Here is a 15,254-nt window from a genome sequence, read left to right on the forward strand (position 1 = left end):
AAGTTACGGCAGTCTGGCGGGTGCTGGAGGTGCCAGGAATGGAGCGCGGACGTCTCTGCTCTGCTTATGTGGTGACCGCAGCATAGGTGACTGGTGTAGGATTTCGAGGTACAATTGGTGTGCTGTTCGCCGGGTCCCAGCTGTTGGTCGGTGTGGAGGGGGCCTGGAGGCCCGTTTGGAGGAGTGAGGCCCAAGGTCAGTAGCAGCTCTGTTGCGTCTTGTGGATCATGAATTTGGTGGGTGGTCTCACCCCCTTGCACAAGGAGTATGTGAGGGGACCTCCATCGGTATGGGATCTTTTGGTACTGGAGTGTAGCGGTGAGGGGTCGGAGCGTTCTGCGCCACGCCAGGGTTCCCCTTGACAATAGTGATGTACCGAATGGTTCGCTGGCGAATAGTTCCTGGCGAACATAGCGTGTTCGCGTTCGCCATGGCGGGCAAACAAATGCGCGGTTTGATCCGCCCCCTATTCGTCATAATTGAGTAAACTTTGACCCTGTGCCTCACAGTCAGCAGACACATTCCAGCCAATCAGCAGCAGACCCTCCCTTCCAGACCCTCCCACCTCCTGTACAGCATCCATTTTAGATTCATTCTGAAGCTGCATTCTTAGATAGAGGAGGGAAAGTGTAGCTGCTGCTGATTTGATAGGGAAATGGATAGCTAGGCTAGTGTATTCAGTGTCCACTACAGTCCTGTAGGACTCATCTGATCTCTGCTGTAAGGACAGCACCCCAAAAAGCCCTTTTTAGGGCTAGAACATCAGTCTGCGAGCATGGCACATGTGTGTAATCTGATCGTACAACGCTTTGTGCATAAGTACACAGGCTTACAGGACGTCCTGAAGCAGGCCAGGAAGGTGTGTGGCCATTTCAGGCATTCCTACATGGCCATGGCACACTTTACAGATATCCAGTGGCGAAACAACATGCTAGTGAGGCGCTTGATTTGCGACAGCCCGACACGTTGGAATTCAACACTCCTAATGTTCGACCGCCTGCTCCAACAAGAAAAAGCTGTTAATGAATATTTGTATGACCGGGGTGCTAGGACAGCCTCTGGGGAGCTGGGAATTTTTTTGCCACGTTACTGGATGCTCATGCGCATTGCCTGTAGGCTCATGCGTCCTTTTAAGGAGGTGACAAACCTAGTCAGTCGCACCGAAGGCACCATCAGCGACATCATGCCATTTGTTTTCTTCCTGGAGCGTGCCCTGCGAAGAGTGCTGGATCAGGCCGTAGATGAGCGTGTCAGTGTGTATCAGGGTCCCTGAGGACAGGTGTCAATCCATATCTGCCAAGTGACCCTATGTAGGAGGAACAGTCCCTATTCTGCTCTGTGTCAGTGTGTATCAGGATACCTGAAGACAGGTGTCAATCCATATCTGCCAAGTGACCCTATGTAGGGGGAACAGTCCCTATTCTGCTCTGTGTCAGTGTGTATCAGGGATCATTAGGATAGGTGTCAATCCATATCTGCCAAGTGACCCTATGTAGGGGGAACAGTCCCTATTCTGCTCTGTGTCAGTGTGTATCAGGGATCATTAGGATAGGTGTCAATCCATATCTGCCAAGTGACCCTATGTAGGGGGAACAGTTCCTATTCTGCTCTGTGTCAGTGTGTATCAGGGTCTCTGAGGATAGGTGTTAATCCATATCTGCCAAGTGACCCTATGTAGGGGGAACAGTCCATATTCTGCTCTGTGTCATTGTGTATCAGGGATCCTTAGGATAGGTGTCAATCCATATCTGCCAAGTGACCCTATGTAGGGGGAACAGTCCATATTCTGCTCTGTGTCAGTGTGTATCAGGGATCCTTAGGATAGGTGTCAATCCATATCTGCCAAGTGACCCTATGTAGGGGGAACAGTCCCTATTCTGCTCTGCGTCAGTGTGTATCAGGGATCATTAGGATAGGTGTCAATCCATATCTGCCAAGTGACCCTATGTAGGGGGAACAGTCCCTATTCTGCTCTGTGTCATTGTGTATCAGGGATCTTTAGGATAGGTGTCAATCCATATCTGCCAAGTGTCCCTATGTAGGGGGAACAGTCCCTATTCTGCTCTGTGTCATTGTGTATCAGGGATCCTTAGGATAGGTGTCAATCCATATCTGCCAAGTGACCCTATGTAGGGGGAACAGTCCCTATTCTGCTCTGTGTCAGTGTGTATCAGGGATCCTTAGGATAGGTGTCAATCCATATCTGCCAAGTGACCCTATGTAGGAGGAACAGTCCCTATTCTGCTCTGTGTCAGTGTGTATCAGGGTCCCTGAGGACAGGTGTCAATCCATATCTGCCAAGTGACCCTATGTAGGGGGAACAGTCCCTATTTTGCTCTGTGTCAGTGTGTATCAGGGATCCTTAGGATAGGTGTCAATCCATATCTGCCAAGTGACCCTATGTAGGGGGAACAGTCCCTATTCTGCTCTGTGTCAGTGTGTATCAGTGTCTCTGAGGACAGGTGTCAATCCATATGTCAAGGTGTCAATATGTCATATGTCAGTGTCAATCCATATCCATTGTGATTTAGGAGTGTTAGGTGATTTATGCCCTTTATGGATTAAAACCAGACTCTGCATCAACTGTGTAATTTTCCATGGGAGTTTTGCCATGGATCCCCCTCCGGCATGCCACAGTCCAGGTGTTAGTCCCCTTGAAACAACTTTTCCATCACTATTGTGGCCAGAAAGAGTCCCTGTAGGTTTTAAAATTCGCCTGCCCATTGAAGTCTATGGCGGTTCGCCCGGTTCACCGGTTCGCTAACGTTTGCGGAAGTTCGCGTTCGCGAACCGAAAATTTTGCGACATCACTACCCCTGAAACGTGCTGCAGCTCTCCTTTTTGCCCAGAATGGCCCACTATTCATGCCACACAACTTAGGGAGATAAGAAAACAACATAAACATGAAAACCAAACCACAGCCCCTTAAACCAATTTTCCTGAGGCGCACGTAAGAACAGAATCGCACTGATTCCCATCTCCCATTTTTCTTAACAAGCTCTTCACTAAGCCTCAACCACGTTAACTCTGTCGCCACGCCGATCCAGAAGAAGTGCATCCCGAACTGGCTCTGGCTGAATCACACCCTTTCTAAACCTAGGCCAACTTGAAAATGCAACAGAGAGAAACCAGCCCTACCCCCAACAGCTGCTGCGCCAGATACCATGAAGCAATGGCAACTGGGCACAACTGCGACCCTTAAAAAACATGTAAAACGACATCCTTACCCTTCCCACGGGATCAGTTTTAGACCGGGCCACGTGTACAGGCACCACCAGATGGACGTCCGCAGAAAAGATGCCCCTGACCCCTCATCAGCTCTCCAATCCGAAAAGCCCCCAAAAAGGCTTAAATAAATGCCACACTGAACAACCGGGATTCGTAACTGTCAAAGCAAATGTCCAAGAAAACCTGCATCAGTCATTCCAACACCCAGACTGAAACAAGCCTCTTTTCATCCGGGACCCTGCACCCCCCTGAAACCACTTGAGAGCCGGTCATATCACAAAATGTTTTGTCATGTCATCCCACCCATACAACTTGAACCAAAAGCAAGCGCTGCCATGTTCCGATCGACCTCGGCAGGAGAAGCCCCCCAGCCAGCAAACTGAAGGTAAACCGAAGGTAAGCATCCACCAAAGAAACCCTCACGTCCCTTTCTAAACCTATCCAAAATGGCTCCCATGACTCCCTCACCTTACTGTAAGCTGACTACATGCCGGGGACCAACGATGCCTTCACAAGTCCCCTAAACAAGATGTCCTGAGCAGCCACATCTCCTCTTGGCAGGCCTATCCCTCCTCCTCCACTCCAGGTGCCTCCAGGCAAAAACAGGACCTCTGCAAATGAGATAAGGCGTCAGTCACTGTGTTCAAATAATCAGGGACATTCCGCATGCTAAAGACCACATTCAGGGGCATACATACAGAGCAATACGAACCTGCGCTACAGGTGCACCACCTGGGCGAACAACGACAACAGTCGATTGACCGCGTACACCACCGACATTTTGTCTGTGTAAAATACCACATTCCTGTCCCTAAGCAGATGACCACAAAGCGATAAAGCCATTACTAATGGAAAGAGTTCCAAGAAGGCGAGGTTGCGGATAAGCCCACTCTTCACCCAATTGCCTGGCCATGGCTCTGCACTCCACCTCCCCCAAAAAGTACGCCCCGAAGCGAACACTACCAGAAGCATTCATGAATAGCTCCAGGTCAGGGACTGAGGCCTTCCGAAAGAGCACTGTCCCATTAAAATGTTGCAAAAACTCATGCCAGACCCCAAGATCATCCTTCATTCCCGACACAATCTGAATATAATGGTGAGGTGACTACATCCCCACCGTATCACTAGAAAGGCTCCTACTTAAGAGAGCTGTGATGGGGAGGGAGTGAATACATTTATTCAATTTTCAGAGTTCTGTTTCATTCTGCTGTGAGTAGAGGAACTAATAGGTAAATGCTGAAATGTATAATGATCAGGAAAAGGATTATGCAAAACGATTTTCCTTATTTCATACTGAACTATCAATTAATAGAATAACAAACTAATTGAAACACAAGGTTAACAACATACTCAAAGGGAGAGCGGAAGCATGATAATTTTCACTGTTCCATGGTAAGCAGATAAACTTACTTTAGGATGACTTGACACTTACCTTCAGCCCTTCGGGCTCCTGTGGGTCGTCTGGTCTTCTGGATATCACGTTTAAAACATTAAGTCCTACCTGCAGAATTAATAGTTACTCTGTATTCACACTCGGATTACCTAAATACCAGACTTCAAAATGGCATTGACTCCTGTGTCATATATTCATCACCACTGCTCTGGCAGATGATAAATTTTATTGTAATGCAATACAAAAGCACTAGATGGTAGTAGCATACAATCAAATATCAGATGTGTTATGTTAAAGAAAGACATCTAAGCATTAAAACCACTACAGTACATTGTAGTGCATATGGTGCTAGGAGTTCACTGGAATCATTCTGCTTTAAGAATCAAATCATTTTCTAATGGTTTGATTATTATCTGAGTTGTCCAGGTGAGAACTCTGGCCCATCTTCACTTATATCACTAAAACAGAAGATCCCGTTGTACTTTATCATTATCAATTTTGTCAATGTTTGTGCAGAATTCTTTAAATGAGGAGGGTCAACTGACCCTTTCAGCCAATGCCAACACTCCATAGACAGGTAGAATTGAGATCACTAAGGCAGAAGGAATATATCTGCTTTAACTGTATCTATGTTAGGGGGCTGTGGTGTATATGTGTCACATAATTCGAATTTTTTTTGCAATTTTTTTAATATTAGCAATGGGACACTATCAGAGCACTCCTGGCACCATAACATTACAATACACTGTAATGGTCATGATTTGTAGAGTGGCAGAGAGTGTAATTATTGCCTGGCTTATAATATCCATGCATGGCTTTTGTGATTTGCTAATAGGGATCTCGAGCATATCGCTGCTTTAGACTGAGAATTAGAGAAAATAACCGTCAACAGTTAATGTTACATTTTAACACTATGGTATTATTGTATGCCATCGTCATTTACTGCCCTAATGGTAAATTACACATAGTGGTGGGATTAAGTCACATATTCAACATTAGCAAATGTCTTGTTTTAGATTGCATTAGCTCACATAATGTCATGTGTAAGGAGACCACAATCTCAGAATGTCGTGCTGTGTATTTTCTATATTACTGCTTTACAATGCAATGTCAAAAATTGTGCCTTTTCATCATCTCTCAATTTTGGACAAAATAAAAAAACAGTCATACATGTTCCTCATAGAGATTTGAGTCTGGATTCATGGCCATTGAGTGTTTTACACCTCTTCTGTTAACACTTAAGGTGTATTGCTGCTCTAGTACTGAAGATGAGAATAGTATCAGCTGCAAAAAATGACAAACACAGTAATTATTTTACTTTGTTTATTTCAGTGCTGTCCATACTATTTAGCGTAACCAAACAAAACCAGTAACATTTCATCAGCGCATTCATTATCTGTTCCCCCAAGAACAACAACTCAGGTAAAATGTTATTACATTTAAAACTGACTATCCAGAATCCACGTTTGTGAGCTTTTATCCCCCCATGTTCAGATGTAAATTTGTAGCCAAACCTGAGATGTTGTTTTTGAAGAATTATGATTTAACTTGGTTGGAACTGATGTCTGTGTCTCCTGTATTACCTCACTTATTAATGACTTAAGGGAATTCTCAGAGAAAGCATTATAGTTGGTAAGATGGTAACAAGAATAAAACTGACTCCAGCAAACTTCCAAATATCTTGTTCAAAGATACATTGATCTGCTAGTCATGGTTAGAGGATTAGAAACACTGTTCTTGGGGCCATATTGCTGTAGTCTACCACACCATATAACTGCATATTGTGCTGTATATGTGGCAGGGACCCCATTACATCCAACTGCCCACGCTGTCCTGGAAACCAGTCATTAAACAATGCTTTATCCAAGTAGCCCTCACCGACATCATCTTGATTCTTAACATGTCACACCCATCTTCCTGGTACAATAGAGTTTTGTATTGACATGGGACAAAGTGTGGAGTTTCGGACAACATTGAAAATAACTTACTCTACATTGCTCTGAGTGTCCGCCCTGGTTTGGCCTGATTTGATTGTAACAAACACTGAGAAAATTTAAGCTGGATTCCTTATGGAGGGTAATGAGCAGTAAGTAATCCAATATTTTATCCTTTATTGCTAAAATACGAAGCATGTGAGATGATTGTGTCCCATTGGCAGGAAGTCCAAGCTGTAGAAGCATCATTCCAGGTTAGACGGTAGCATGTGTAGGTATAGGAATGAGATTAATTAGCAGGATGCGTAGAGGTTTAGCTTTACTTTATCAGCTACATATGTGACATTACGAGGCCATGACAGCCAGTCACAGCTCCCCGATGCTAGTTAAAGCTGACATTGTCATAGATGCTCTCACGAGATTCTGGTGTTGCTTGGTTTGAATCTGGTCTCTTCACCGCTGAGTAGATAATGGGCTGTAAAAGGGAACACATCATGTGTATTTTATTTGCAAAGCAGTGATGTACATATTGGATCTACCATCACCACCCAGCTTTTATATTATCTCTATAATGTCAGAACAAATAATGGTGTGCTCTAGTTACCAGTGTAACCACTGAAGCTGTAGAATACACACAGTGTCCAGTTTAAGACTCATCTTTTGAGTTTTAAAGGAACACTGCAAACACCATAACCACTACAGTGCACTATAGTAACTTCCAAAAGTAACTCCATTGCATGCAAACTGTTTTAGAACTGTTCTTTGTGCCAGCCTTATCTCCAGAGAGCTCTTCGTCTGAACTAAGCCTAACTTTGCAGGTCATAGCTTATTGGCTGACAGCAATCAGCTGACAATCTCGGCCAATGACCTAGCTCTGCACTGTACTGCATGGATTTGCACATGAAAGCCAAGTAAAGCTCTTCTAATTTAATTAGTACAGGTGAGGAGCATTGCCTGGTATAAGTCATACTATTCTAAAAGGTTTGATGGCTCATTGGAAGGGGGAGGGGGGAGTTATTGGAAAGCTATGGCCATGTTCAGACAGTATTATTTAAAGAGCAGTGTCTCTCCTGAATAATGAAATAGAAAATATATACTGGCACTAAAATTCCGAAACAATCCAATCCAATATGGAGCGATTTCCAAAATAGCCGCTGTAACACCTAGATGTAATCTTTCTTATTTACACTAACATATAACCCAACAAAAAATAACTAAAGGTGTAGCGCTACATACATATATGGTAGTTCTTTTAGAGCTGAGCTAGAGGATATTCGTATTGGTAACAATTCCACAAAGAATATATGTTCCAGAATGCACCTATGATTAAAAACCTCTAATAGTGTGATAATGTATATATTTTTGTAATCTTATAAGGCTGATAATCAATACACTGACATTCTCCTGAGCTTAACACCCAAGCTCAGGGATAAGTAAGGAGTATGGAAAAATGTCAATACTCACATTATCAGCTGTAATTGCTGGTAAATCTGAAAGATAAAGGGGGATGGTATGAAATTCACTAGTCTATGAATAATCTTTTCGTGGCAGAATACTTAGTTATATTTAAACCCAACTCAAGCTGTTTTAACTTGAACAGTATGTATTAAACAAATCTAGAAGTAACTTTGTTATTAAATGAACACTCCAAATACAATAACCACTGCCGCCCCCTATAATGGTTATGGTCCGGGTGTGCCCTGATGTCATCTCAGGATAATCTCTCAAACTGTTTTAGCGTGGTTTGATACTTACCTGGGTCCCACTGCTGCGTTCGCTACATCCATTTTTCTCAGAGCTACAGAAGACAGATGCCACTTTGTGAAATTTTACATTTTACAGAAATTACTGTGGTTTTCCACGTGGCTGGCTGCTGGTCTCTACAATTTGTCTTCACCTACATGCAGCTAAGTACTTTCTCCATGATCACGTTCCCAAATGTATATTCAGGAACAAACTGCTGTTCATTAAACTATATTAATTATCCAGTAATACGGCAGTTGTGCCAATTTACAAACATTCCTAAACCGAAGACGAACGAGGGCTGTGGTGTACTTCTGCCTGGATTTTTTGTTTATTTGACCAGCAATTGTATTGGGTCAATAAGATAAATGCAAATTGTAGACCAAAATTGCTGATTTGGCAGAATTGTATTTTGTTATAAAACTAATGGTTCCTCTGTCAGGTCTCAACATTTACAGGTTTAGTGAATTAAAGGTGCATTAATAGGGTCAGGAACACCAACATGTATTCCTGACCCTATAGTGTTAAAACCACCATCTATCACCCCCTGCCCCCTCTTCCCTCCCTAAATATAGTAAAATCTAAGTTGTATTCAAGTCTGTAGCTGCTGCCTCTGCCCCTGTCTGCCTCTGAAACTGCCCCTGTCTGCTGACATCATTTGAAGTGGTGGTCTGAGCCAATCACAATGCTTCCCCATAGGATTGACTGAAACTGACAAGGAGGCAGATCAGGGGCAGAGCCAGCACAAGTCAAACACAGCCCTGGCCAATCAGCATTTCCTCATAGAGATGAATTAAATCAATGCATCTCCATGAGGAAAGTTCAGTGTCTGCATGCTGTCAGGAAATTTATATTGGCAGACATTTTGTGCTAAGATAGAAATTAAAGGGACTCTCCAGCCAAGCAGTTTTACTCACCTGGTTCCAGCGCCGGGAGCCTCGTGAAGCCGCGCCCCCTAGTTCGTCAAAATGCCGAAATAGGCGGGCGCGAGCAGGGAGCAATCAGACGCTTCCATTTGGAAGCGTCATTGCTCCCTTGTGCGCATGCGCTGCTTAGTCGCACATGCGCACATACTTCAGAGAGCGGCATTCATGCCGCCCTCTGAAGTCCTGAGCGCACTACCGCGCATGCGCGCGGTGTGCGCGGCCGCGAGCTGAGCTGACTGACAGCTCAGCTCGCGGTCTTTGCCCGCCCCCTCTCCTCTCTGACAGGCTGGAGAGAGAAGGCGCGCACACAGTGCCTTCTCTCTCCTGCACACGTCAGACGTATTTTCAAACGTCTGACGTGTCCAGGGCCTTTTTAGGGCCCTGCATTATAGGAAGTCCCTCTAGTGGCCGTCTGAGTGACGGCCACTGGAGGTATTCCTATCAATCAATGTAAACACTGTATTTTCTCTGAAAATACAGTGTTTACATTAGATTGCCTGCAGGGAGCTATAGATCTCACCTGAACAAATACATTAAGCTGTAGTTGTTCAGGTGACTAAAGAGTCCCTTTAAAAGTGTATATTGCCAGAGTCACTCAAAACAGAGCGGACTCCATTTTGGATTTCAGGCAAGACAAACACAAAATTTCTTTCCTTTCTGTAAGTAGCCACTAGCCTGAGCTAAGGAATGCATTACGTAAACAAGCCAGGTGATAAGCAATGAAGCAGGGGGATGGAATGCTCTGTTTAAATGTTAATGGAATAGAAATAATTTTAAACACAGACACTAGTGACAGAGAAGACTAAGTAATTCATTTTACTTTCTAAATCTTGCAAGGTCCCATTGTAAGTAAGGGGTGAAATTGAGTTTAGACATGTCAATTCTAGAAATTACGATCAAAGTCGTTGCCAGAAAGACTGAGGCAAACGCTTTGAGCTGACAGCAAATTTAAGTTATGGTAGTCCTTTTAGTAGTGATGTACCGAACTGTCCGCCCCCTATTCGTCATCATTGGGCAAACTGTCCGCCCCCTATTCGTCATCATTGGGCAAACTTTGACCCTGTGCCTCTCGGTCAGCAGACACATTCCAGCCAATCAGCAGCACTCCCTCCCACACCCTCCAACCTCCCTCCCAGCATCCATTTTCGATTCATTCTGAAGCTGCATGCTTAGTGAGAGGAGGGAAAGTTTAGCTGCTGCTGATTAGATAGGGAAATTGATAGCTAGGCTAGGGTATTCAGTGTCCACTACAATCCTGAAGGACTCATCTGATCTCTGCTGTAAGGACAGCACCCCAAAAAGCCCTTTTAAGGGCTATAACATCAGGCTGCTTTTTTTTTTTTTTTTTCCTGTGTAATGTAATTGCAGGTGCCTGCCTGCCAGCTTCTGTGTGAGGTTCACATTGGATACTGTGCCTACTTGCCCAGTGCCACCACTCATATCTGTTTTAACAATAGGTTAAGCTTTAGATTTAAAAGAAATAATTTTTTTTTCACTGTAATAGAAGAGCAGTTGCCTGCCTGCCTGCCAGCTTCTGTGTCAGGTTGGATGCCTTGCCCATTTGCACAGTCAGTGCCACCACTCATATCTGTTTTAACAATAGGTTAAGCTTTAGATTTAAAAGAAATAATTAGTTTTCACCGTAATAGAAGAGCAGTTGCCTGCCTGCCAGCTTCTGTGTCAGGTTGGATGCCTTGCCCATTTGCACAGTCAGTGCCACCACTCATATCTGTTTTAACAATAGGTTAAGCTTTAGATTTAAAAGAAATAATTTGTTTTCACTGTAATAGAAGAGCAGTTGCCTGCCTGCCAGCTTCTGTGTCAGGTTGGATGCCTTGCCCATTTGCACAGTCAGTGCCACCACTCATATCTGTTTTAACAATAGGTTAAGCTTTAGATTTAAAATAAATAATTTGTTTTCACTGTAATAGAAGAGCAGTTGCCTGCCTGCCAGCTTCTGTGTCAGGTTGGATGCCTTGCCCATTTGCACAGTCAGTGCCACCACTCATATCTGTTTTAACAATAGGTTAAGCTTTAGATTTAAAAGAAATAATTTGTTTTCACTGTAATAGAAGAGCAGTTGCCTGCCTGCCAGCTTCTGTGTCAGGTTGGATGCCTTGCCCATTTGCACAGTCAGTGCCACCACTCATATCTGTTTTAACAATAGGTTAAGCTTTAGATTTAAAAGAAATAATTTGTTTTCACTGTAATAGAAGAGCAGTTAGTTGTCTGCAAGCGTCTGGGTGTCAGGCCTACTTCAGCGTGTGCTCTGCAGACCTGTGCCAGCGTGCTTTGACAGTTGCCAATCATATCTGGTGTCTCTTTAGCGTGCTTTTACAAAGAAAAAAGGTTTCCAGTGTAAGCTAATAGCAGCCAGTCAGTGTCCTTCAAGCGGCTCTGTCAGGCCTTCCTTCAGCGTGTTCCCTGCACAACCCTGCCAGCGTACTTTGACAGTTGCCAATCATATCTGGTGTCTCTTTAGCGTGCTTTTACAAAGAAAAAAGGTTTCCAGTGTAAGCTAATAGCAGCCAGTCAGTGTCCTTCAAGCGGCTCTGTCAGGCCTTCCTTCAGCGTGTGCCCTGCACAAAACTGCCAACGTGCTTTGACAGTTGCCAATCATATCTGGTGTCTCTTTAGCATGCTTTTACAAAGAAAAAAGGTTTCCAGTGTAAGCTAATAGCAGCCAGTCAGTGTCCTTCAAGCGGCTCTGTCAGGCCTTCCTTCAGCGTGTGCCCTGCACAACCCTGCCAGCGTACTTTGACAATTGCCACTCATATCTGGTGTCTCTATAGCGTGCTTTTACAAAGAAAAAAGGTTTCCAGTGTAAGCTAATAGCAGCCAGTCAGTGTCCTTCAAGCGGCTCTGTCAGGCCTTCCTTCAGCGTGTGCCCTGCACAACACTGCCAGCGTGCTTTGACAGTTGCCAATCATATCTGGTGTCTCTATAGCGTGCTTTTACAACCACAATTTTGTTTCCACTGTAATAGAAGAGCAGTTGCCTGCCTGCCAGCTTCTGTGTGAGGTTCACAGTGGATACTGTGCCCTCTTGCCCAGTGCCACCACTCATATCAGTTTTTACAATAGCTTAAGCTTTAGATTTAAAAGAAATAATTTTTTTTCACTGTAATAGAAGAGCAGTTAGTTGTCTGCAAGCGTCTGGGTGTCAGGCCTACTTCAGCGTGTGCTCTGCAGACCTGTGCCAGCGTGCTTTGACAGTTGCCAATCATATTTGGTGTCTCTTTAGCGTGCTTTTACAAAGAAAAAAGGTTTCTAGTGTAAGCTAATAGCAGCCAGTCAGTGTCCTTCAAGCGGCTCTGTCAGTCCTTCCTTCAGCGTGTGCTCTGCAGAACTGTTCAAGTGCACATTGCCAATCATATCTGGTGTCTCTATAGCGTGCTTTTACAAAGAAAAAAGGTTTCTAGTGTAAGCTAATAGCAGTCAGTCAGTGTCCTTCAAGCGGCTCTGTCAGTCCTTCCTTCAGCGTGTGCTCTGCAGACCTGTGCCAGCGTACTTTGACAGTTGCCACTCATATCTGGTGTCTCTATAGCGTGCTTTTACAAAGAAAAAAGGTTTCTAGTGTAAGCTAATAGCAGCCAGTCAGTGTCCTTCAAGCGGCTCTGTCAGTCCTTCCTTCAGCGTGTGCTCTCCAGAACTGTTCCAGTGCACATTGCCAATCATATCTGGTGTCTCTATAGCGTGCTTTTAAAACCAAAATTTGTTTTTCACTGTTATAGATTGAATAGCAGTTACTTGTCTTCAAGCGGGTGTGTCAGGCCTACAGTGTGTGCTCTGCAGAACTGTTCAAGTGCACATTGCCAATAATATCTGGTGTCTCTATAGTGTGCTTTTACAAAGAAAAGAGGTTTCTAGTGTAAGCTAATAGCAGCCAGTCAGTGTCCTTCAAGCGGCTCTGTCAGTCCTTCCTTCAGCGTGTGCTCTCCAGAACTGTTCCAGTGCACATTGCCAATCATATCTGGTGTCTCTATAGCGTGCTTTTACAAAGAAAAGAGGTTTCTAGTGTAAGCTAATAGCAGCCAGTCAGTGTCCTTCAAGCGGCTCTGTCAGTCCTTCCTTCAGCGTGTGCTCTGCAGAACTGTTCCAGTGCACATTGCCAATCATATCTGGTGTCTCTATAGCGTGCTTTTAAAACCAAAATTTGTTTTTCACTGTTATAGATTGAATAGCAGTTACTTGTCTTCAAGCGGGTGTGTCAGGCCTACAGTGTGTGCTCTGCAGAACTGTTCAAGTGCACATTGCCAATCATATCTGGTGTCTCTATAGCGTGCTTTTACAAAGAAAAAAGGTTTCTAGTGTAAGCTAATAGCAGCCAGTCAGTGTCCTTCAAGCGGCTCTGTCAGTCCTTCCTTCAGCGTGTGCTCTGCAGAACTGTTCCAGTGCACATTGCCAATCATATCTGGTGTCTCTATAGCGTGCTTTTTTTTTTTTTTTTTTTTTAATTCTTTATTTTTGGTGTGCAGGTGGGTACATACAGATTACATACGCCACAACAGCGTGCATTTATACTAAAACATATGCAAACAAAACAGTGGCAGAAAGACATTGCACACATTTTTTTTTTTTTAAGAAAGCATGGTAATAGGTTAGGCAGCAATGAGTGAATTACAATAAACAGTTTGCGAAATAACTTATCTGGGTCAGTGTGTCATAAGGGGACTGATTATTATTTCTGTTGCTTGGCTTAAGGGTGACTTCGCTGGTGTTGCTAGGCGACTAAATTTGGGTGACCTAGAGTACCATTCTGGCTAAGTCGCCAAGCATAGTTTAACTTATTGTATTCCAAGCCGTTAACTGATAAAAGAGGCCTGACTAAAAGTATGTTGTAAATAAATAAAACAAAAATGTTAAAACGGTTAACCTAACCATATCGCTTGATTTAGCGTAAACATATCCTGGACACGTTTTAGAGAAACGTCTCGATTCCGCATATTAATTTAAGATGCTACATAGTATAGTACCACCTGATGCCTATATGAAAGTATGTTGTAAAAAAAAATTAAAACAAAAATGTTAAAACGTTTAACCTCGCCATATCGCTTGTTTTAGCGTACACATATCCTGGACACGTTTTATAAAAACGTCTCGATTCCACATATTAAATTAAGATACTACATAGTATAGTACCACCTGATGCCTATATGCTTCATGCTATTAGCGTTTGGACTAAGAGATCTAGTGTTATGGAAGGTAGAGTTGGACCTTGTATGCCCCAGAGAGTATCATAGCTAATAGGACAGTTATGTAGGTAGTGTTTCTGCAGGCAGTCAGCCACTAGGAACATGCCTAACCTCCCATGTCTTCTTGAGCCTCGGTAGTTGTCTGTCTGGAGGTATGTATGGCCTTTGCTGTGTTCGGGGTTGCTGTGCCTAGTGGGGGTTATGTGTGGTGCCCGGTTGTTGTCGGGTGGTGAGTTTCTCGGTGTATCCCTTAAGGGCATGGGTAGGTCAGCTCCTAGAGGGTGGGCCTGGCTCTGGTATGTGGATGCCGTTGGGTAGGGGAGTGCGGCCAACTGCAAAGAGGGGCTACAATTCTCTTGTGTTTTGTGTCTGGTTCAGGGTCAGTGCTAGAGGGCAAAGTCCCGGTTGTGTGATATAGAGTCCCAGTCCTTTCAGGTGGTGGTCTTGGCTTTAGGGGTTCCTGCTTGCGTCCTGGGGATAAATTCTGCTGCGCCTGCTGTGCACCAAGTCGGTGGATTCTTGTGTCTGTCCGCTGGTGTCGGTAGTGCCAGAGAGTCCGCTGGAAGCTGTAGCTCTCGTAGCGTCGCCGGTGCCTCCTGCATGCTGCGTATCGTGAGTGCGGTATCGCCCTTGGTGATCAGTAGGGTATGTGCTGGGCCCCAGCGGTACCTGATGCTTTGCTGTCGCAGGAGGGTTGTTAGTTGTTGTAGGGATCGCCTCCACGCCAGTGTCGCTCCTGATAAATCAGGGTAAAACGTAAGAGACATGTCTTCGAAGAGGTAGGATGGCTGATCCCTGGTAGTTGCTAGTACTGCTGTTCTGTCCCTGTATGCTTG

Source organism: Pelobates fuscus, chromosome 13, assembly GCF_036172605.1.
Source record: "Pelobates fuscus isolate aPelFus1 chromosome 13, aPelFus1.pri, whole genome shotgun sequence".
Lineage (NCBI taxonomy): Eukaryota > Metazoa > Chordata > Amphibia > Anura > Pelobatidae > Pelobates > Pelobates fuscus.